The sequence below is a fragment of the Pseudophryne corroboree genome, chromosome 1 (assembly GCF_028390025.1).
Source record: "Pseudophryne corroboree isolate aPseCor3 chromosome 1, aPseCor3.hap2, whole genome shotgun sequence".
Taxonomy (NCBI): Eukaryota; Metazoa; Chordata; class Amphibia; order Anura; family Myobatrachidae; genus Pseudophryne; species Pseudophryne corroboree.
The window spans coordinates 706,785,744-706,807,833 of NC_086444.1; the positions used below are offsets into that span (position 1 = coordinate 706,785,744).

Here is a 22,090-nt window from a genome sequence, read left to right on the forward strand (position 1 = left end):
AAGAGAAAAATATATGTCAGGGGTTAATACATTTACATGGTTGGGTAGGGGAGGAGAGGAGAAGGTAGGAAAAGGGTATGACCTAGTGAGATAGCAGAAGCATGTGTGTATGAATCCGTGCTTGGGGGTCATGTATCATCGTGCCGTACGTGTTTTAAATCAAGCTTCGAGGTATTGCGAAGTATACATGTGAATTCCTTCTTATCCCGTGGTACGGGTCTGTGGATGGGCTGTCAAACTTTACCGAGCTCTTTTCGGCTTTGGTTGTAACAAAATGGGGGAGCACATTTTAGTTGATGATACATGAATGGGGGAGATATGTGATTGCTGATATCTGTGCCTGTATTCCCTATCGACTATGTGTGTCATTACCTGAGGGTTGTAGAAATGAAGAAAAGACATAATTACGGTAAATGCGGTGGTATTCTATGTCAGGTAAATGTACAGTTGTCGATTGAGGTCTTGTTTGGTGTCTGTTGAATGCAGTCTTCTTTGTGCTTTTGCTCATAAGGTGCGAGCAAAGCTGTCAATGTCCATAGATTTACAAAAGTGTTGGGCTAGCGTAATTTTAAAATTTCTAGGGAAACTGGGGATCCATGGCATAGTTCATCAAAAATCTGTGTATCAGGTTGTCAAACTCCTTCTTTAATCCCTCTGTTGTCTGTATATCGGCTCATCAAATTCCTCGTCCAAGTGGGTCTTGTTACCTTGGAGAAAACGGAAAAACAGGTGAAAGAAACGGACCGTAGAAATTGCATTTTCATCACATCATTGTTTCTACATTTGGGTCATAAATCAAGTCCATTGGAATTACAGTTTCCTCACTCCTCAAACTCATTACCCTTGTACGATGTTTGCACTTCATTAAAGCCTGACCGCATCTAAATATCAATCCAATCGATATGACAACACCTAAGATACATAGGAGAAACTTCCCAACATCCATTATGACTCCTTGAGCCCATTCTCCTAAACCAGAAAACCAATTTCGCGGGTTCAACCATGACACCCAACCAGTCAGCTCATTACCTACAGCAGCAAGAGTGAGATTGTGTCTCCTGCGAAATTCCCACTTCAATTGGAGAATATCGTCCATCTTTTGGTCTATGACCTCGACCGGATCCTCGGTGCTATTCGTAATATATGTGCAACATTTCACGCCGTATTGTGTTGCCAGTGTGACACAATATCCGCCTGTCACTGCTGTGAGGTAATTGAGAACCATTCTATGCTGTACCAGTTCTGTTTTGTAAGCCTGAAGTTCTCTTCCAGTATACCTAAACGTGTCATCATACATTTCAGTGATATTATCTAACAAGTTTGCGAGCGCAGATATGTATTTATAATTCAGCACTCCTCTGGCGGTGCGGGTGAAATCTAACGCGATTAAGAATTGAATCCCGGTGGATTCACTTATCAGATCAGAGGCCGGATGCTCTGTCTTCTCTATCAGGTGCCTTTTAACAACGTGCTCGTAATGGGTGTGAGTATAAGGAGCTTGGGCACCACGGTGTATGTCTTTCATTTTGTCATGTGATACAGTCATTACTTCAGGCAGTACTTTTCCAATATAACACAATCCTTCAGAGTTTGGGGCAAGCCACTTGTACGCCTTTCTCCCGCATATGAAATATGCATCATCGGGGAGAACATATGGGACGGAGTAGGACATAACCATATTACACACCTTCCATGTGAAATCTCCTAACCCTAATTCTTCCATCTGCTTAGTACACGTATCAGGTTGTACGATATGTGCACAGTATCCTGGTGATACCTCTCCAACTCTAGTAACCCTATTTCCTAAGGTATACCTATACCGGAAAGATTTTCCTCTACTGGCTATGTGGCGTACAAGCTCTGTATCTGTAGGCATTCTATCTGCTCTATGCGAAAAGGTCATGGTGTGGTTACTCCATGACACTTCCCAATTTCCCGGCTTTCGGGGATTGGAGATGTTGAAACATAATAGGGACCTATCCACATGGTATTGGTGGAGCTTCAAACTAGGAGGGCTGGAGATATTAAACCTCCGGTCCACCGGTCTCCCACCATTTAACTCAAGTACCTCCTCTATCGTTAAAGGAAATGGTACTAGCCCTGATTTGCTATGACCCTGAGGTACTTGAGAGCATACCCAACAATCTGTTTTGTTTAACACATTACCCACTAAGGAGTGATAGTCACTCAATGGATGCCGGTCCATATGGATATTAAAACTGGATTGGCATTTCTTAATGCACCCATCCTCAATGACATTGTTACAGAGCCTACAGATACAGTTTTCTTCAGCTAACAATCCTTCACAATTCCTTCTATGGTCAATGCTATCGGATCGTTTTCTGATACTCGCCTTTACTTGTTGGTTAAGTTGTTCTTGGAAAACTACGCCTCCATCTTTATCATCAGAACCCATTCCAGAACCTCTCTCGACCTCCATGGTACTCTCGCCGGAACAGACTGCTCTGGTCAACATCATGGTCAACAGGAAAATCCGGATCACAGTCTCTTGAGGCAAGTCCATCTTAGGAGGAGACGAAGAAGAATGAGAAGGGGGGAAAAATAATTTGAGGGAGAGGGGATGGGAAGTGGAGAAAAACAAAAAAAAGGGAACAGGGGATCGACAACTGCTTTTGATCTCGTGGTTCTCGATGCTCAGGTGCCGCCTTAGTCCTCCTGGAACAGACACTCTAGTGATACAACCTCTACCGTCTGTTCCTTATCACAGGACTTCTCTGGATCAACGACCTTCTTACAGTGGGACGAATGAACCCAAGTCTCTCTCTCAGCAACCTTCAATGCTGTAGTGCTAGTCAATAAGACCTGGTATGGTCCTTCCCATCTGTCAATAAGGCAACCTGAGCGTAGAAAATTCCGTATCATTACATAATCCCCAGGTTCAATGTCATGACAATTACTATCTGGTAAATCAGGAATCACTAACTTCAGATTATCATTTTGATTCCTTAACTGTTTACTCATGTTAATCAAGTATTTTACAGTCACTTCATTGTTACACTTCAAATCATCCTGAGGGTTAATCATAACATGCGGTTGTCGACCAAACAAGATTTCAAAGGGAGACAGATTAAGAGGGGACCTGGGAGTGGTTCTGATGCTGTACAGTACAATGGGTAAAGCTTCTGGCCATGTCAATCCTGTCTCTGCCATCACTTTACTCAGTTTATTTTTAATAGTGCTGTTCACTCTTTCCACTTTCGCACTCGCCTGTGGACGGTATGGAGTGTGCAGCTTGCTATCAATTCCCATCAATTTACACATTCCTTGAAAGACATCACCTGTAAAATGGGTACCCCTATCACTTTCGATAATTCTAGGGATACCATATCTACATACAAATTCCTGCACAATTTTCTTAGCAGTAAACATAGCGGTATTTGTGGCCGCCGGAAATGCTTCGACCCAATTTGAAAAAACATCTATACAAACAAGTACATATTTCAAATTTCGACAAGGGGGTAATTGAATGAAGTCAATCTGTATTACCTGGAAAGGGCCGCCGGCAGGTGGGATATGGGATGGTTCTGTAGGTATTGCCTTTCCAATATTCTTTCTCAAACAGGTAAGGCATGACATTGCCCTTTTACTCGCATGAGATGAGAATCCTGGGGCACACCAATATGCTCTTACCAACTTGCACATCCCTTCCCTGCCCAGATGAGTCAGCCCGTGAGCTGCCTCAGCTAAACATGGAAGGTATGCTCTGGGGGCCACCGGTTTACCTTGTCCATCCGTCCAGAGTCCTGAGGACTCCTGGCCATATCCCTTTGCCCTCCAGACTGCCTTTTCCTGTGTGGAACACAAATTTTGCATCTCACACAACTTCTGTGTGTTGATGGTATTAAATACCATCAGTTGTGTGGTGTCTGTCTGTCTGGGGGTAGCAGCTGCTAACTTAGCTGCTTCGTCTGCTCGGCTGTTACCAAGCGATACTGGGTCTTGGCTATATGTATGTGCTTTACATTTGATAACAGCCACTCTGTCGGGTTCCTGTATCGCTGTTAGAAGCCTTTTTATGTGAGCTGCATGCGCTACCGGTGTACCAGCTGCCGTCATGAAATTTCTGAGGCGCCATAGGGCTCCGAAATCATGGACTACCCCGAATGCGTATCTAGAATCGGTGTAGATATTGGCTGATTTGCCCTTAGCCAATTCACATGCTCTGGTTAGGGCGACCAGTTCAGCAACCTGGGCTGAGTGAGGTGGGCCTAGCGGTTCCGCTTCTATGGTGCCTTGGTCATCTACGACTGCGTATCCAGTACACAAGTCTCCCGAGTCTGACTGTCTATGACAACTACCGTCCGTGTAGAACGTAAGTTCTGCATCTTTCAGTGGGTTGTCACTGATGTCAGGCCTTGCGGTAAAATTTTGGGTCAAATATTCCATACAATCATGAGTGTCTTCCTTTGTATTAAATCCTCTTTCCCCAGTACTCTCATCCTCCACCCTTTGGGTCTGTCCAGACACACTTGGGAGATATGTTGCAGGATTTAATGCACTGCATCTCCTTATGGTGATGTTTACGGGGGCCATTAGTGCCAATTCCCATCTTGTAAACCGCGCTGATGAGACGTGCCTGGTTTGGGCAGAATTTAACAAGGCTGACACTGCATGTGGTGTATGAATTGTGAGGTTGTGACCTAGCACGACGTCTTCGCTTTTCGTTACTAGCAATGCTATCGCAGCAACGCTTCGCAAGCATGTGGGGAGGGATCGCGCTACCGTGTCTAGCTGAGCGCTGTAATATGCTACTGGCCTGCTGGCATCACCGTGCTTTTGGGTTAGTACGCCTGCCGCGCAACCAGCACTTTCTGTTCCGTATAGTTCAAAGGGTTTCCCATAGTCCGGCATACCTAATGCTGGTGCCTGCGTTAGGCACTGTTTAAGTCTCTCAAATGCTGCCTCAGACTCGTCTGTATGCGAAATCCGATCAGGTTTGTTTGAGGAGACCATCTCCTGCAAAGGTAACGCTAAAATGGAAAACCCTGGGATCCAATTACGGCAATACCCACACATTCCTAAAAATGTTCTGATCTGTTGCTGGGTTTGTGGCAGAGTCATGTCTCTAATTGCTTGAATTCTATCAGCGGTCAGGTGTCTCAGTCCTTGTGTTAAACAGTGTCCCAAATATTTTACCTTAGTTTGGCATAATTGCAACTTGTCTTTGGAAACCTTGTGTCCTGTGTCTGAAAGATGAAACAGGAGCTGTTTCGTATCCTTCAGGGATGCCTCCAATGAATCAGAACACAGTAGTAGATCATCCACGTACTGTATTAATACTGATCCACACACTGGTTGGAAAGACTGTAAACAATCATGCAAAGCCTGAGAAAATATACTTGGGCTATCTATGAATCCTTGTGGTAATCGAGTCCATGTGTATTGGACTCCTCTGTATGTAAATGCAAACAAATATTGACTGTCAGGGTGCAGAGGTACCGAAAAGAAAGCGGAGCAGAGGTCAATAACAGTGAAAAATTTCGCAGTGGGAGGGATTTGCATTAGGATGACAGCTGGATTTGGCACTACGGGGAACTGACTCTCAACTATTTTGTTAATCCCCCTTAGATCCTGCACTAGCCGGTAACCCCTCCCCCCACTCTTTTTCACAGGGAAGATGGGACTATTAGCAGTGCTGGACGTTCTTACCAGAATGCTCTGTTGTAGCAAGCGCTCTATTACTGGGTAAACTCCTAACTCCACCTCTGGCTTCAGAGGGTACTGTGGGATTTTTGGAGCTATCCTACCATCTTTTACTTGTACAACTACCGGAGCTACGTTTGCCATTAATCCAGTGTCCTGTCCATCTTTAGTCCAAAGTGACTCTGGTATCTGAGATGTCATTTCTTCTACTTGGGAGGGAGTCCTATTTGTCATAGTGGTATGTGACATTAATTTTGACGGGGAGTCTAACATGTCTCGTACTTCCTGAGCGTGATTCTCAGGTATGTCCAAGAATACACCTTCTTGAGTACAATAAATGACGCACCCCATTTTACACAGTAAGTCTCTTCCCAGGAGATTGGTCGGTGCCGATGCAGCCAGCAAAAAGGAATGCTTGGTATGTAAAGGCCCTATTGTAATCTCTGCTGGTTTGCTAACAGGGTAATGCTGGACTACTCCTGTTACTCCCACGGCTGGAATTGTCCTACCAGTGGTCCTCATGCCCACTGTCGAATTTATCACTGATTTGGCCGCCCCTGTGTCTACAAGAAAGTTTAATGATTTACCAGCTACATTGATTGCAATTTCTGGTTCACTTCCAAGACTTGCAATCAATTTTACTGGCTGCAGATTACAGGTATGGCCACACCCCTATTGGGTATGGTGACCTCCCTGAATCCCGCTGGCAGCAACTACTTGTGAGGGAGTTAGCTGGGAACTACCAGAGGTTTGCCAATCTCTGTTTGGGGGGTATCTTTTTGTTTCCCCTGCATGTGGCTCATAACTCCGTTTCTGCGGACCTTGCTCCCAGTGTCGTGTGTCGTGTCGTTGTCTAGGGGGTTGGTATGAGTTTCGTACATTCTTTACTCTACAATCTCGTGCCATGTGTCCCTGTTTATGACAAGAATAACAAGTAACCACACTTGACTTACCCACAGGGTTTGGTGATACAATCAAAGGCTGCCTTGTGGTCAGGGCCTGTATACTTACGGCCATTAACTTATCACTTTGTTGTTCCCTGTGTCTGGTGATGTTCCTATCGTGATCAATAGCAGCCTCTCTCAAAGTAGCCACAGACAGACCTCGCCAACATGGTTGTGTGGTCTGTACCCTAGTCTTTAATGATTCTTTTAAACCATCCATCAGTACCGATACTGCTACTTCTCGATGGTTTATGTTTGTTTTAATGTCCTCTATGCCTGTGTATTTTGCCATTTCTGATAATGCTCTGTGAAAATACTCTGCAGCTGTCTCTGACTCCTTCTGTTTAATGGAGAATATCTTGTTCCATCTGACTACCGCTGGGAAATACTCTTTTAACTGTAAGTTTATTCTTTTTACATTATCTTTGTTGTACACATCAGTAAGAGGTACATCCTGATCTAATCCGCAATCAGCTAAAAATTGAGTTGCGTCAACATTGGAGGGTAAACATGCTCTCAGCAATATCTGCCAGTCTTTATTGTTGGGCTCTACAGTGTTACCTAAGTCTCTGATGTATTTTTGACTGGCAACTAAGTCTTTTCTAGGGTCAGGGAATTCAGACACTATGGTCCTAAATTCCATTCGGGAAAATGGGGTGTACATGGCAATGTTCCTCACAGGGGTGACTCCTGATGTGTCAGTTTTCCCATTTGGAACAGCTATTACCCTAACAGGAGTAACTCTAACAACATCACTCTGTGTGGGTTCTACAGCCTGTGGTGAAATGGCTTCAGCATAGTGTATAGTGCCGTACTTACCTGTAGATACGACCTCACCTATCCCTCCGCTAGGGGCCTTTGTTACTAATCTCGTGGGTGGAGCTGTGCCTACTGTGGTCTCTGCTATGGTGGCTGCTAGAGAGAGCGCTGAAATTGTTGCCGATTCGTCTTCTTGATCACACTCCTGAGGAAAGTTCAAAACAGGGTACAACTTGCACGGGTTAATACTTGCATTGGTTAATTGGTTAACATTATCTTTAACATTTATACAGTTGCTAAGTGTTTGTGTGTTACACCTTAGTGCGTCATTCTCCGCAACCAATTTCTCTCCTGATATGTATGGTGGCGGTGGGGCCGTGGCTATCAGTTTTCTGATTGAGCCAGATCCCGCCGCCTGAGCCAATCCTCTCTGTATGTCACCTTCCTGTTGCCACAACTGCAAATAATCGTAATGTTTGATTCGTCTCTTTGTTGATTTAATGAGGCATATCCTTCTCCTTAAATTCGTTAACACTTCTGTGCTGAAGCTACCTACTCTTGGGAATTTCTCCCCGTCATGTACTGTCATTCTCTCCCATTCATCACATAAAGCTTCTGTGTGACTTCCGTATTTCTCACACATTACATACCTTGCCGACCCAATTGGTCGGTTCACTGAATCAACCCGAACCGAGGTTGATCGCCCCCTACCTGAACAAGTGGCCCCCATAGTTCGAAGGTGTTGCTTTATTCAACCAACCCTTACGCAAACCAAATGTCCAAAATAGGGTGGCGGTTTACCGAGTACCCCACTCACTCGCCCACGCCGACCAATACGACCTGATCACACCGATATGGTGCTGGCGTACTCGACCTAGGGCCCCTGCGACCTGAACCTCTATTTACTGGAACCTGTGAGGGTGCTCCGAAGAACACTTACTCTTTCCAGTAACTATTGGTTGCTGGATAGTTCCTGAGTGAGCAGCGAACTTCCCTTAAAATAAAAAAAAATTACACAAATCACGTTAGAATGTACAAATAGCGTTTATGACCTTCGTACACAAATAGTACCGGTCAGGTTTACTAATGCACACAATTACGTGCGGTACAATCGTTTAGTACACAAGCAACTAATCTTATGTACTGAGCGACCAGTGGAATCGAAAATTTCGGCTGCGAATTCCTTCAGCCAGAGCTTATATGGCCTATATGGGTGTTGCACCAACCCTTTCTTGGTGTTGTGCCTGTGGACTGTATAGCGGACTTCCTTGTCTGCTGTACCTGAACCTGTTGGTCTGCTATGACCTCCTGGTCTGTTACAGTATGACCTCCTGGTCTGCTACACTCTAATGCTCAAATTGTATGTTTTAACCAGGGATGCCTCCCTAGCCACCATGTACGTCACTTACACGCATGTACCTCACGAGAACTCGACTTTTCTTGTGGTTCAACCTGTAAAATTGTATACAACACACTCACTCACCACCTGTACACTTTTGTTTCTATTTCTATTTCTGCGCAGAAATTTCTCTTTAGACCAGATGTGTTACAAATTAGGAGAAGGATCTATTAATTTAAATTTGGAATTAAAAAAAAATTTGCGCGATTTATCGCCTGGCGTTATTTACCGCGTGGCGCTACTTATCGCGTTGAGAGGAGAGAAAAAAAAAAAAAACTTGTGATTTGAGTTACGTGGGCGTACCCGTACGCTCCGTTGCGTAATATACGCTGCGTGCGTCGGCCCTTGGATTGCGTACGCTAGTCTCAGTCTTTTGTTAGAGACACGTGTACGCAAAGCAAAGATCCACCGTAACACAATTTATACGTTTATCAATGTAGATGATCCTTTATCATCTACCACGCACCACACTGACTTCGCCTTGTCTCTCAGGCACAGCTGTGTGTTTGTCTATACTTTAACTATATTATCTTTACTCTTAAACTATGAAATAGTGACAACTCTCTCTAAGCACGTTTATCAACTATAAAACTGGCAAACAGAAGAGTGATATACGAAAATACACAAATGAAAAGGAAATGCAGACATATATGTGTACGTGCGTGTGTACGCAAGACAGAAAAATAAACAGTTTTAAAAAGACACTATTGTTTTGTTCTTACCTCCGGTTCCCGGATTCCTTCAGCACCCTTTACTAAGAGAAGCAGACGCTTATCCAAACAGCACTACGAGGAATATGATCTCCCGCCCTTTGCTGCTGGATAATGTCTGCTGAAATTACCTAGTGTAGATATGTGAAGGACGGGCGAGCCGCCAATTGATAATGCTCAATATTTATCGTATATAATACCCTTTATGAGGTCTAAGAACACTGTACGCTATCTACGTATGAAGTACCGTAAGGGTACGCTAGTTGCGTAACAATCGCTTTGCCGTGATCGAGACGCTCAGGCGTCACGTTCACTCACGGCCAAGAGATCACAGGCAGGCACGTTATTGGCTGTTAACTAACGTAATGATTCGCTATAGCGTAGCGGACGCTCGGGACCACGAGGAGATCACCAGCGGCGCTGACGCTCACTATATTAAACCTTTGTATCTAAACCATAAACAGTGTATTGTGCAGTAAAACCTTAGTGTAATGTTAGAGTGTAAATGCAACACAGTATAACCTTATTACCTTTAAAGCTGTTCGAGCGTCACCGACGCTCTGAGAATACTTAATACTATAAGAAACACTCAGATACCGTACTCAGGGTCCAACGCCTAAAATATATATTATGAATGCTATACTTGCAAAAGAGTTAAACACAATACAAGTCATATACTACAATATAACATAGACTACCTAACCAGATAACTACACAGGAAATACAATACAATACAATTTAAGGGAAAATGAGAGAGAAAGAGAAGGAGAGAGAGAGAGAGAGAGAAATTGAGAGAGATTGGCCCACAATAACAAGAAGATCAATATAGTTGCGGAGAAACACTTACGCACAAGGGGAAACGATCGCATGCGCCTCGATATCCAGCTCCCGATTATCAGCAATGAGAACCGTTGAAGAGAGTGAACTGGATATGGTCGGCCTGCCTATTTATGCCCCACACACAATACAATTCAATGGTCCCTACAATCTCATTGTTCATTGGACACAGGAATTCGGCTTCGCATTATAACAAGAGGTCATAGGTTGATTCATACAGGTGGGCTGTGACTGCTTCCAACTGTTCAGGTGGGTGGGATACTGAGTTTCCCGCCGCATGACTAAATAAGAACAAATAATAGTAAATGGACATAAACTTCTTATGTCCATAACTATTCGCATGAGCGATTAATCCGCTCCAAACCAACACCGGAATATTGCTATTTAAATACTCTTCCGATGGGTACCAAACACCACTGTAGGACCCCTGTTAGACCCTTCGTACAATACAAAGAGGGATCTCTCTGTTCAGGAACATGCTATATTAACTAAACTTCCAGAATCTATCAAAGGGACCATGATCTACAAAATACATTATTACTGAAAATATGTAACGATTGAGTCGCACGCTACGATCACATAAACTCTACCGTAAATACGCATACCGTGCGCCTGCGGGTGCCCGCGACTGTGAGTATGCGCACGCACGGGAGAGCGCACGCATGCGCAGCGCGGACCAGAATGAGGTGCAAATATGGCAGTGTGTATAGAGATATTTTTCTGACTTTGACAGGCTCTAGAACTGCAGTCGATGGTCAGGGAACTTCTGAGGCTGAAGACTGTGTCCATCCATCAATGTACACGGGTTCTGGGGAAGATGGTTGCGGCGTACGAAGCCATTCCGTTCGGCAGGTTTCATGGCCGGGTGTTTCAGTGGGACTTGCTGAGCAAATGGTCCAGGTCTCACCTGCACATGCACCGGAAGATAAGTCTATCTCCCAGAGCCAGAATTTCCTTCCTGTGGTGGCTACAAGGGTCTCACCTCCTAGAGGGACGCCGGTTCAGTATCCTGGACTGGGTACTTCTGACAACAGATGCAAGTCTCCGGGGCTGGGGTGCGGTCACCCAAGGCAGGAACTTCCAGGGGAGATGGTCGCTCCAAGAAGCGGGTCTCCACATAAATGTTCTCCAATTGAAAGCCATTTACAACGGCCTGCTACAGGCGAGAAGCCTTCTTCAGGGTCGATCTGTCCTGGTACAGTCAGACAACATCACAGCGGTGGCACATATCAACCGTCAAGGCGGCACAAGGAGCAGAGCGGCAATGGCGGAGGCCACAAGAATCCTTCGCTGGGCGGAACAACATGTGAGCGCTCTGGCAGCGGTTTTCCTTCCGGGAGTAGACAACTGGGAAGCAGACTTCCTCAGCAGTCACGATCTCCATCCGGGGGAGTGGGCTCTTCATCAAGAGGTGTTTGCAGAAGTGACAAAGCGTTGGGTACTCCCTCTGATAGACATGATGGCGTCTCGTCTCAACAAGAAGCTGCCGAGGTATTGTTCCAGGTCAAGGGACCCCCAAGCCAGTGTGGTGGATGCCCTGGTGTCTCCGTGGGTGTTCAAGTCGGTATATGTGTTCCCTCCACTTCCTCTCATTCCAAAGGTACTGGGGATCATTCGGCGAGCAAGGGTTCAGTTGATTCTCGTCGTTCCAGATTGGCCAAGAATGGCCTGGTATCCGGCTCTTCAGGAATTACTTGTGGAAGATTCTTGGCCGCTTCCTCTAAGAGAGGACCTGTTGTTGCAGGGTCCATGCGTGTTTCCAGACTTACCACGGCTGCGTTTGACGGCATGGAAGTTGAGCGCCAGATCTTAGCTCGTAAAGGTATTCCCGGGGAGGTCATTCCTACTCTCCTCAAGGCTAGGAAGGAGGTTACGGCTAAGCATTAACACCGTATTTGGAAGAATTATGTTTCCTGGTGTGAGACTAAAAGGGCTCCTGCGGAAGAATTTAATTTGGGGCGTTTTCTCCACTTTTTGCAGGCTGGTGTAGATGCAGGCCGGAAGTTGGGCTCCATCAAGGTGCAGATTTCGGCATTATCTATTTTCTTTCAAAGGGAATTGGCTGCCCTCCCAGAGGTTCAGACATTTGTGAAAGGAGTGATGCATATCCATCCTCCGTTTGTGCCTCCTGTGGCCCCATGGGATCTTGATGTGGTCTTACAGTTTCTCATGTCTTCCTGGTTTGAGCCTTTGCGTAAGGTTGAGTTGAAGTTTCTCACCTGGAAGGTAGTCATGCTGTTGCCGCTGGCATCTGCCAGGCGAGTGTCTGAGTTGGCGGCCTTGTCTCATAAGAGCCCGTACTTGATCTTTCATTCAGATAGGGCAGAATTGAGGACTCGTCAACAATTTTTTACCAAAGGTGGTGTCTTCGTTTCACATTAACCAACCTATTGTGGTACCGGTGGCTATGGATGCTGTGGCAGTTCCAAGGTCTCTGGATGTAGTAAGGTCTTTGAAGATCTATGTCGCCCGTACGGCGGTTGCCTGGAAAACTGAGGCGCTGTTTGTCCTGTATGCTTCCAACAGGATTGGTCATCCTGCTTCAAAACAGACTATTGCACGCTGGATTTGTAGTACGATTCAGCAGGCTCATTCTTCGGCCGGGTTACCGGTGACGAAGTCAGTGAAAGCCCATTCTACCAGGAAAGTGGGCTTGTCTTGGGCGGCTGCCCGGGGCGTCTCGGCTTTACAGCTTTGCCGAGCGGCTACCTGGTCAGGTTCAAACACTTTTGCTAAGTTCTATAAGTTTGATACCCTGGCTGATGAGGACCTTGCGTTTGCTCAGTCGGTACTGCACAGTCGTCCGCGCACTCCCGCCCGATCTGGAGCTTTGGTATAAACCCCATGGTCCTTTTGGAGTCCCCAGCATCCTCTAGGACGTAAGAGAAAATAGGATTTTGGTACTTACCAGAAAATCCTTTTCTCCTAGTCCGTAGAGGATGCTGGGCGCCCATCCCAGTGCGGACTGTTTCTTGCAGGGTTATCTTGTCGGTTCACTTAGTTTATACACGGGTTGTGTATTTCTGGTTTCAGCTTGTTGCTGTTGTTTTTTCATACTGTTATCTGGTTTACTGTTACTCCGGTTGTACGGTATGGTTGTGGTGTGGGCTGGTATGTTTGTAGCCCTTAGTTTACACAAAAATCCTTTCCTCGAAATGTCCGTCTCTCCTAGGCACAGTTCCTATAACTGAGGTCTGGATGAGGGGCATAGAGTGAGGAGCCAGTTCACACCCAGTTTTAAGTCTTTTCAGTGTGCCCAAGCTCCTGCGGATCCCATCTATACCCCATGGTCCTTTTGGAGTCCCCAGCATCCTCTACGGACTAGGAGAAAAGGATTTACCGGTAAGTACCAAAATCCTTTTTTTATATATTTAATATACAGTACAGCCTGGTCCTGTGCCCTCACAATCATAAAATGCAGGCCATCAGAGGTGCGGCACTCAAGACACGTGCAGATGGAATAAAAAGTCAGTGACAGTTTTCAATGTTTCAATCAAGATAGATTGTCATTAGGAAAATAGAACAAACAGTGCAAAACCTCTTACCTTGTAAACCAGAAAATACACATGGAGTGATTCCGAGGTCGGGCAGGGAAACGCTGACGCGAACCTTGATTGGTTGGTACTTTATCACCGTGAAATATATCACTTTTCAAGGCTCAGTATATCTCCTACACTGAATGAATAAATATACAATGGTACGCCATACAACACAGACAATGTAACAGATTATCAATCACATACGTATGAATGTAGCTGTAAGGTTGCCTGCCAGCATAACTACAGGATATGCAACCACACATACGGTATACAGTATTTAACTAATATAACACGGATACCGAAATAAGGACTCGTAAGCAGGTTTTCCAGTTACAACCACAGGGTCTTTACTGGCATCAGACACTGTAGCACAGCATACACAGGCTTGGGCCTGGTCACACAGGTATATAGAGAAAATAAACAGACAAACAGAAAAGGTCCTAGCACTTCCTGTGCTCAAAATCCATTCTGCTGCAGTGTCCTGCAGCTACACAAGCCATGCTCTCCTGGCACGGCCAATGTCCACAGTCCCTAACGCTACACACTCAGCCCTGCTCACTGGCATCTAACAGGCACCAGCGCAGTGCATTGTGGGTAAATTGGATTTTTAAAACCCCACTCCTTTACCTGACTTCCTGCTGTCTATGGGTGAGCTGGAAAACCTGGACCTCTGTTTATCCAGCTACAGCTGTGCAATTTAGAAAGCCTGGAATTATAAACTTCCACTACAGGTGTAGAATGTGCAGGCCTTGTTTTCTTCTCCCTTGGAGGGAGCTGATTCCACCAAAATGTGGGCAATTGTGGTGAGACACTAGCCCTCTCACCACACTAAATATCTATGTATGGAAATAACAAATCTTTACACATGATCACCCCTCCGCTTAACAGTGGGATGTGATCAATCATCTTAGGCTATTTAATGTATGTTTAGCTGTTACAAAATGACCTGCCACAGGGTGATCTCGGACCTCACTGGATAATGCTAAATGGATAGAAGATCTATAGGTAGTCATCCTCTCTTTGAATTTTCTTTGTGTCTTACCCACATACGAGAGCCCACAGGGGCATAACCGTTGATAAACCACATTGGTATTCTCACATGTTAAATGATGGCAAATAGCAAATTTAGTACACAAATGAGGATCGCAAAAGGAATCCCCAGTAAAAAAAAGTAAAGTAAAAAAAAATGATACGTGGTGCAAGAACATTTAAAACATCCATTCCATTAAGTGGCCAATAAATTCTTATTAACAGATGCATCAATGCCTGAAATGTCTCTTGTAACGAGCAAATCTTTAAGATTTTTTTGTTGTGGAATAACAGGGCATAAGAGATGTGTTGGGTTATTACCTCAGATACTGATCTCAAATAATGTATCATTTCTTTGAAATGTTGTTACTATTTGGTGAGGTTAAAGTACATATGTTTACAGATGGCATAACATCCTTACTTTGCTTGAATTTTTTCTTACCAATCAAATCATGTCTATTTAATGACATAACCCTTTCTTTAGTGGGATCTAAGTGCTGCACCACCGATGGTCTGTGTGTATAGGCACTCAGAGGACTGTAAAGGGAAACCTAAACACAATTAATTTCATCAACAGAGTCTATGGGTACAAATAAACCAAAAACTTTGATGAAATGGACTGTGATTAAGCTTGCTGAGTGCCATTTTTTCTACTATATGTCTACCTGACCGTAGGGTCAACTTGGTGAATCTAGATGGGAGTGCCGACTCTATTGGATAAAACAGAGCAAATAAAACAGAAGGTATTTTCATATTTTGATCATAACGTTTAAGCTTGCAGCCCATCTTCAAGGGACTTGTTTTCCGCACTGAATCAGCTTCTCATCACTGCCATTTTATCTATCTATCTACAGTGCATCCAGAAATCAGCACTTCACTCTTTTCCACATTTTGTTATGTTACAGCCTTCTTCCAAAATGGAATACATTCATTTTTTCCCTCAAAATTATACACACAATACCCCATAATGACAGCGTGAAAAAAGTTTTTTTGCAATTTTTGCAAATTTATTTAAAAAAAACAAAAAACAAAAAAAACACATGTACATAAGCATTCACAGCCTTTGCCATGAAGCTCAAAATTGAGCTCAGGTGCATCCTGTTTCCACTGATCAGCCTTGAGATGTTCCTACAGCTTAATTGGAGTTCACCTGTGGTAAATTCAGTTGATGGGACATGATTTGGAAAGGCACACACCAGTCTATATAATGTCCCACACTTGACAGTGCATGTCTGAGCACAAACCAAGCATGAAGTAAAAGGAATTGTCTGTAGACCTCCGAGACAGGATTGTCTCGAGGCACAAATCTGGGAAGAGTACAGAAAAATATCTGCTGCTTTGCAGGTCCCAATGAGCACAGTGGCCTCCATCATCTGTAAATGGAAGAAGTTCTAAACCACCAGGACTCTTCCTAGAGCTGGCTGGCTGTCTAAACTGAGCGATCAGGGGAGAAGGGCCCTAGTCAGGGCGGTGACCAAGAACCCAATGGTCACTCTGTCAGAGCTACAGCATTCCTCTGTGGAGAGAGGAGAACCTTCCAGAAAGACAACCATCTCTGCAGCAATCCCTGGTCTGATGAGACAAAGATTGAACTCTTTGGCATCAATGCCAGGCGTCATGTTTGGAGGAAACCACGCACTGCTCATCACCAGTCAATACCATCCCTACAGTGAAGCATTGTGGTGGCAGCATCATGCTGAAGGGATGTTTTTCAGTGGCAGGAACTGGGAGACTAGTCAGGATAGAGGGAAAGATGAATGCAGCAAAGTACAGACATCCTGGATGAAAACCTGCTCCAGAGCGCTCTTGACCTCAGACTGGGGCAACGGTTCATAATTCAGCAGGACAGCGACCCTAAGCACAGAGCCAAGATATCAAAGGAGTCGCTTCAGGACAACTCTGTGAATGTCCTTGAGTGGCTCCTGCCAGAGCCCAGAATTGAATCCGATTGAACATCTCTGGAGAGATCTGAAAATGGCTGTGCACCGAAGCATCCCATCCAACCTGATGGCGCTTGAAAGGTGCTGCAAAGAGGAATTGGCAAAACTGCCCAAAGATAGGTGTGCCAAGCTTGTGGCATCATATTAAAAAAAGACTTCAGGCTGTAATTGCTGCCAAAGGTGCATCAACAAAGTATTGAGCTAAAGCTGTGAATACTTATGTACATGTGATTTCTTAGTTTTTTATTTTTAATACATTTTCAAAAATCTAAAAAAAAAAACTTTTTCACGTTGTCATTATGGGGTATTGTGTGTAGAATTTAGAGGGGAAAAATTGTGCTTAATTTCTGTCTAGTACAAAAAAGACATCTTGGAACTTGTAAGGGTGCAGAGGCGAGCCACCAAATTGATAAAGGGGTTAGAGGCAATGGATTATGAGGAAAGGCTTACTAGGTTAGACATGTTCATACTGGAAAAAAGGCAGCTAAGAAGGGACATTATTAATATTTACAAATGTATAAAAGGACACTACAAGGATCTATCTAGGGGATTTTCGTTATTGAAAAATCTCCACACAGGACACAATCTGAGGTTAGAGGAGAGAAAATTTAATACCCAACGAAAGAAAGGGTTCTTCACAGTAAGGCAGTACCGATTTGAGATTCACTGCCTGAGAAGGTAGTAATAGTGGACTCAATTATTATGTGTAAAAATGATTAGATAAATTCCTTACTGAAAAAAATATCCAAGGATATAGCGTGCATGTTAGTAAAAGCATGATTTATAGTGTTAGTTATACTTATTTACATAACTTCATCTGGGTCAGTATAGTTAAAATAGTGTTGAATATGGATTAGTGTAAGAATGATAAAAATAGTTGAACTAGATGGACATGGTCTTTTTTCAACCTCAATAGCTATATTACAATAACTATGTTACAACACACTCAGAGAGATGAACTATTACAAATAAAACTATCTAAAATCAACATACAAATGTGAGCACTGGCACTGCTCACAAATCATGAGATCATAAAAAGAATGATTAATACATACTGTATAGAGGGTTTGATGTATCAAGTGGAGAAGTGGACCACTGGAGAAGTTTTGCAATCAGCTTTGAGGTAGCATTTATCAAGTATATCAAGTACATTCTATAAAATGATAGGTAGATACTGATTAGTTGCTATGGGCAACATATTCACTGTACTCTTCACTCATTTCCATGCTTAATAAATCAACCCCTTAGTTCAAAGGTTCCCAAACTCAGGGGCTCATTCAGTTAGGGTCGCTAATGCGATCCTTACTGCATTTCACAGATGTTTAAGTCATGCTCATGTGCAGAATGGGTCCTGCGATCATGGCACAGATACACGAACACCTCTGTCTGATTGACAGGCAAAGGCAATCACCGGGGGAGGGGCGTTGGGTGTTGCCCCCATTTTCATGGACTGCTTCGCGAGACATAGTTACCTTGGCCTCAGAAGCCTCATTATGATGGCAAGGCTGAGATAGCTGATGATCGCGATGTTCATCTGAGATGCAATCACAATGCAAATGCAGGGAGGAGGTGGTATGCGCCTCCTCCTGCATTGCTCAGGACTGCAAATGCAAAGCTGCTGCAAGCAGCTTTGCATTTGCAATCCTTTGTGAATTAGGCCCTCAGTCCTCAAGGCACCCAAATGGTCCAGGATTTAAAGAGATCCATGCTCAGCACAGATGGTTACATCAGATTGACTGAGTTTCTAATTAAGTCATTTGTGGCCAAGCATCGATATACTTAAAACTTGGACTGTCATGGTGCCTTGAGGACCGTGCTTGGGAATCTATGTCTTAGGTATTAAAGCCCCACTGTATTTGTAATAACAAAAAAGTATATTACTGTACTGACTTGGCATAAAAACATTTATTTAAACTTTGAAAACAGTTTGAGCAAACTAGTAGTCGCCGTATATTCTGAAAAAAATTCCTCTCATTCAAAATCACACCCCAGTTCAGACACCCCCTTCACTAAATTACAACCATAGCCCATATCTGACAGGCCCCCTCTTATTTGAATACAAATTATACCCCAGATCTAGTAACCACCCCCCCATACACACACAATTACAATAATGACCAGAACTGTGCCTCCTGTCCTCCCACAATTAAAGTCATAATCAGAACTGTGCCTCTCCTTCCTCATACAATTAGAATTATGACAAGAACATTGGACCCACAGAGGATACATGTACAAAGAGACCTCAGATCTAAGGAGATGGCCCAGTACACCACCTGCTGCAGTTCTTCCCGGCTCCAGCCTCCCTCCACCTCTCTCCAGTTTCAGAGTGCAGTGATTGTAGCTTCCTCTGATAGATCTAGTCATCCAACAATCAAAGCTTGAATTTCCTGACAACAGTGATTGGTAGATGGCTAAATCCACCATCAGCAATGCTAGCATTGAAAACTGTGTATATGCACTGAGGGAGGCTGTTAGAGAGTGCTGCGTGGCTGCTCCATTTTGATTATGGCCAGGTAGAAACCTTGCGGCCCTAAATGGCTTAAAGTGTAATGGCCCAGGTGGCAGATGCCACCTTGCCCACCATCCTAGCCCGCCTCTGCATCCCTGCCCTCCTGCCATTATAAAACTGTATCAAATACCTTTTAATGTCACAATGAGTGCCCCTAATTAAGATCCGCTGCATTAGTCTTTAATTACTTCTTACTTCGTCTTGTTTACCTCTTGGCTTCTGTAACTATTTTTTCTGTGAATATGGCCAAGAATGGAAATTTGTTGCACATCTTATAGGATGTGCTTTAAGGTACATACATTCTGACTCTTGGATGCTGTGTTGGTGTCAGTGCACATGGTCAGACCCGGAGCAAAGGACAAGTTGTGTGTCATCTGCATAGCAGTGGTAGACCAGGCCATGGCGCCTGATTATTTCACCCAGTGGGAGCATTTATACTGCAAAAAGCATTGTGATAGTATAGAACCTTGTGGGACACCACATGGCAATGGCACTGATGGTGATGAGTATACTCCAGATGATACTGTCTGTGTCCTGCCTGTGAGAAATGATTTGAACCAGCTTAGGACTGTGCCATCCAGTCCACAAAAATGTATCAGTCGCTCAATCAGAAGCCCATGGGCTACGGTATCAAATACTGCAGATTAGAACGGATGATAAATATCATGGGTTGTCAGGCGGGTTTCCAATTGATTTGCAACCACTTTCTCAATAACCTTTCCTAGAAAAGGAAGGTTTGATACCGGTCTGTAGTTGGTTTTGCAATCGGGATCTAAATTAGGTTTTTTTAAGAAGAGGTGTAACAATTGCTTCCTTTAGGGGTCCAGGAAAAATGCCTGTCTGCAAAGAGCATTGAACAATTTTTGCAAAGACATGACCAATTATATCCATGCATCCTAATAGAAGCTTGGTTGAGGCAGGGTCCAGATCACAGGTGGTCGGAACGCAAAATCCGAGTAATTTCAGGAATGTCCTTTACATCCACTGGGTCAAAGCTGGTCCATGAAGATAGGTGGCTTATATTGGCAGGCTTTGTAGTTTGGCACTCCTTTGATGGCACTGTGGAGATTCCAGCCTGGATGGTGGATATTTTATCTGTAAAGAAGTTTGCAAATTCATTGCATCTTGCCTGGGAGAGGGTTTCATCAGTCTGCAGGCATGCTGGCTTGCAAAGCATCTCCACTGTGCGAAAAAGTTGAGCTGGCCTATTGTTTCCTGCCGTGATCTCAATTGACATGGACAATTATGGGTGATTGTCGATTGATATTTTTCATTATGCTTTATTAGTTTTATTTTGTCATCCACTAGGTTAGTCTTCCTCCATAGTCTTTCCAGTCTATGCCCCCTTTTCTTGAGCTCCCTATCACTGTTGTCGAACCAGGGAGCTCGACGTTCGTTGTGGTTTACGAGGTCTTATACGCACATGGGCGATAATATCAATTGCAGCCATAACATCCCATGGCAGCAAACAATAATAATGGACTAGGGAGCAGGGATCTTCATAGGCACCCAGTACAGTGAGAGATCCAGATTTGCTGCAAGAGCCTGGGAGTCATACCCCTCCTTGAACGATACCTGGCCAACTCCACGAGCAAAGATCTAATTTGAGTGGGTTGCAACTGAGAACCAAGGGGAGTGGTGGTCTGACCAGGTGACTGGGTTTATTTTTAGGCCAATCTGAAAGACAACATCAAGAGTGTGACCACTTTTATGTGTGGCAGAAGGAATGACCTGTGTGAGGCCCAGACCATTCATTGTGCACAGGGGGTCTTGGCCAAGGTGTGAGAGCTCATCATCCACCCATGCATAGAAATCCCCGAGGATAAGCCATCTTTGATGTTCCAGAACCAGGACAACAACAGTGTCTGCAATTTCTTGTAGAAATATCTTTCCATCTCCAGGTGGCCGGTAAATGAGAAGTACTCTGAAACCTAATCCTGTCGAACTCCGGGCAGCAATCCACTCGAATGAGCGAGTAGTTTCAATAGGGTGGACCCTAAGTTTAAGGTCTTTTTTTGAAGCAGACAGCCACCCCGCCACCCCTGCGGTCCAGTCTTGGGTTGTGGATGACAGAGTAGTTTGTTGGGACTGCAGCCTCCAATATAGGTGCTGCATTTTCATCTAGCCAGGTCTCTGTAATACAGGCTAGATCTGCAGATTCAATAAGTTCAGCAGTTGTTGCAGTCTTGTTTCTTATAGATCTGGCATTACAAAGGACTGACCTGATTGGACATACCAGAGGGCCTTCAGTTTTCTTTATGTTAATTGCTGGAGCTCTGGGTATGGGAGTCACAAAGCGAGAATTGACAGTTCTCTTCTTCCAAGCACAGGACCGTCTTTTGGGTATCACTTCTATTTGATTGTTCTTTGAAGCTGGGGTTGAGCAGGTGGGTAAAGGACTTAGGTGGTTACCGGGGAAAAGAAGTTTCCGGCCTGTTCGCTTCCCACGATTGCGCCTGTGTTTTGTTTTTGTTTGCTTTCCTGTTTACTCAAGCATTTCCATAATATCCCTTTAGTATCTACATGCTTCTATATTTTATGAAAAGCTGTTCTGTGCTTCATTGTTTCTGTACTATATTCTGCTATGTATCTGTTAAGCGCCTTGAGTCCTATTGGAGAAAGAGGGCTATATAAATAAAATTATTATTATTATTATTATATCTGTTTGCAAGGCATTTTGTGAATAAAGAGATCCTCAAGCTCCGCATTCACATCAAGATTTATTGTTTTACGACAGTAGTTTCCAAAGTGTTGGTCTAG

The 22,090-nt window shown here is 44.2% G+C and overlaps 1 protein-coding gene across 15 annotated transcripts in view; it reads left to right on the top strand.

Annotated features, from left to right (window-relative positions):
* PTPRS (protein tyrosine phosphatase receptor type S) overlaps positions 1–22,090 on the top strand; it is a 752,553-nt gene that overhangs the window by 629,300 nt on the left and 101,163 nt on the right. The window lies entirely within an intron of this gene.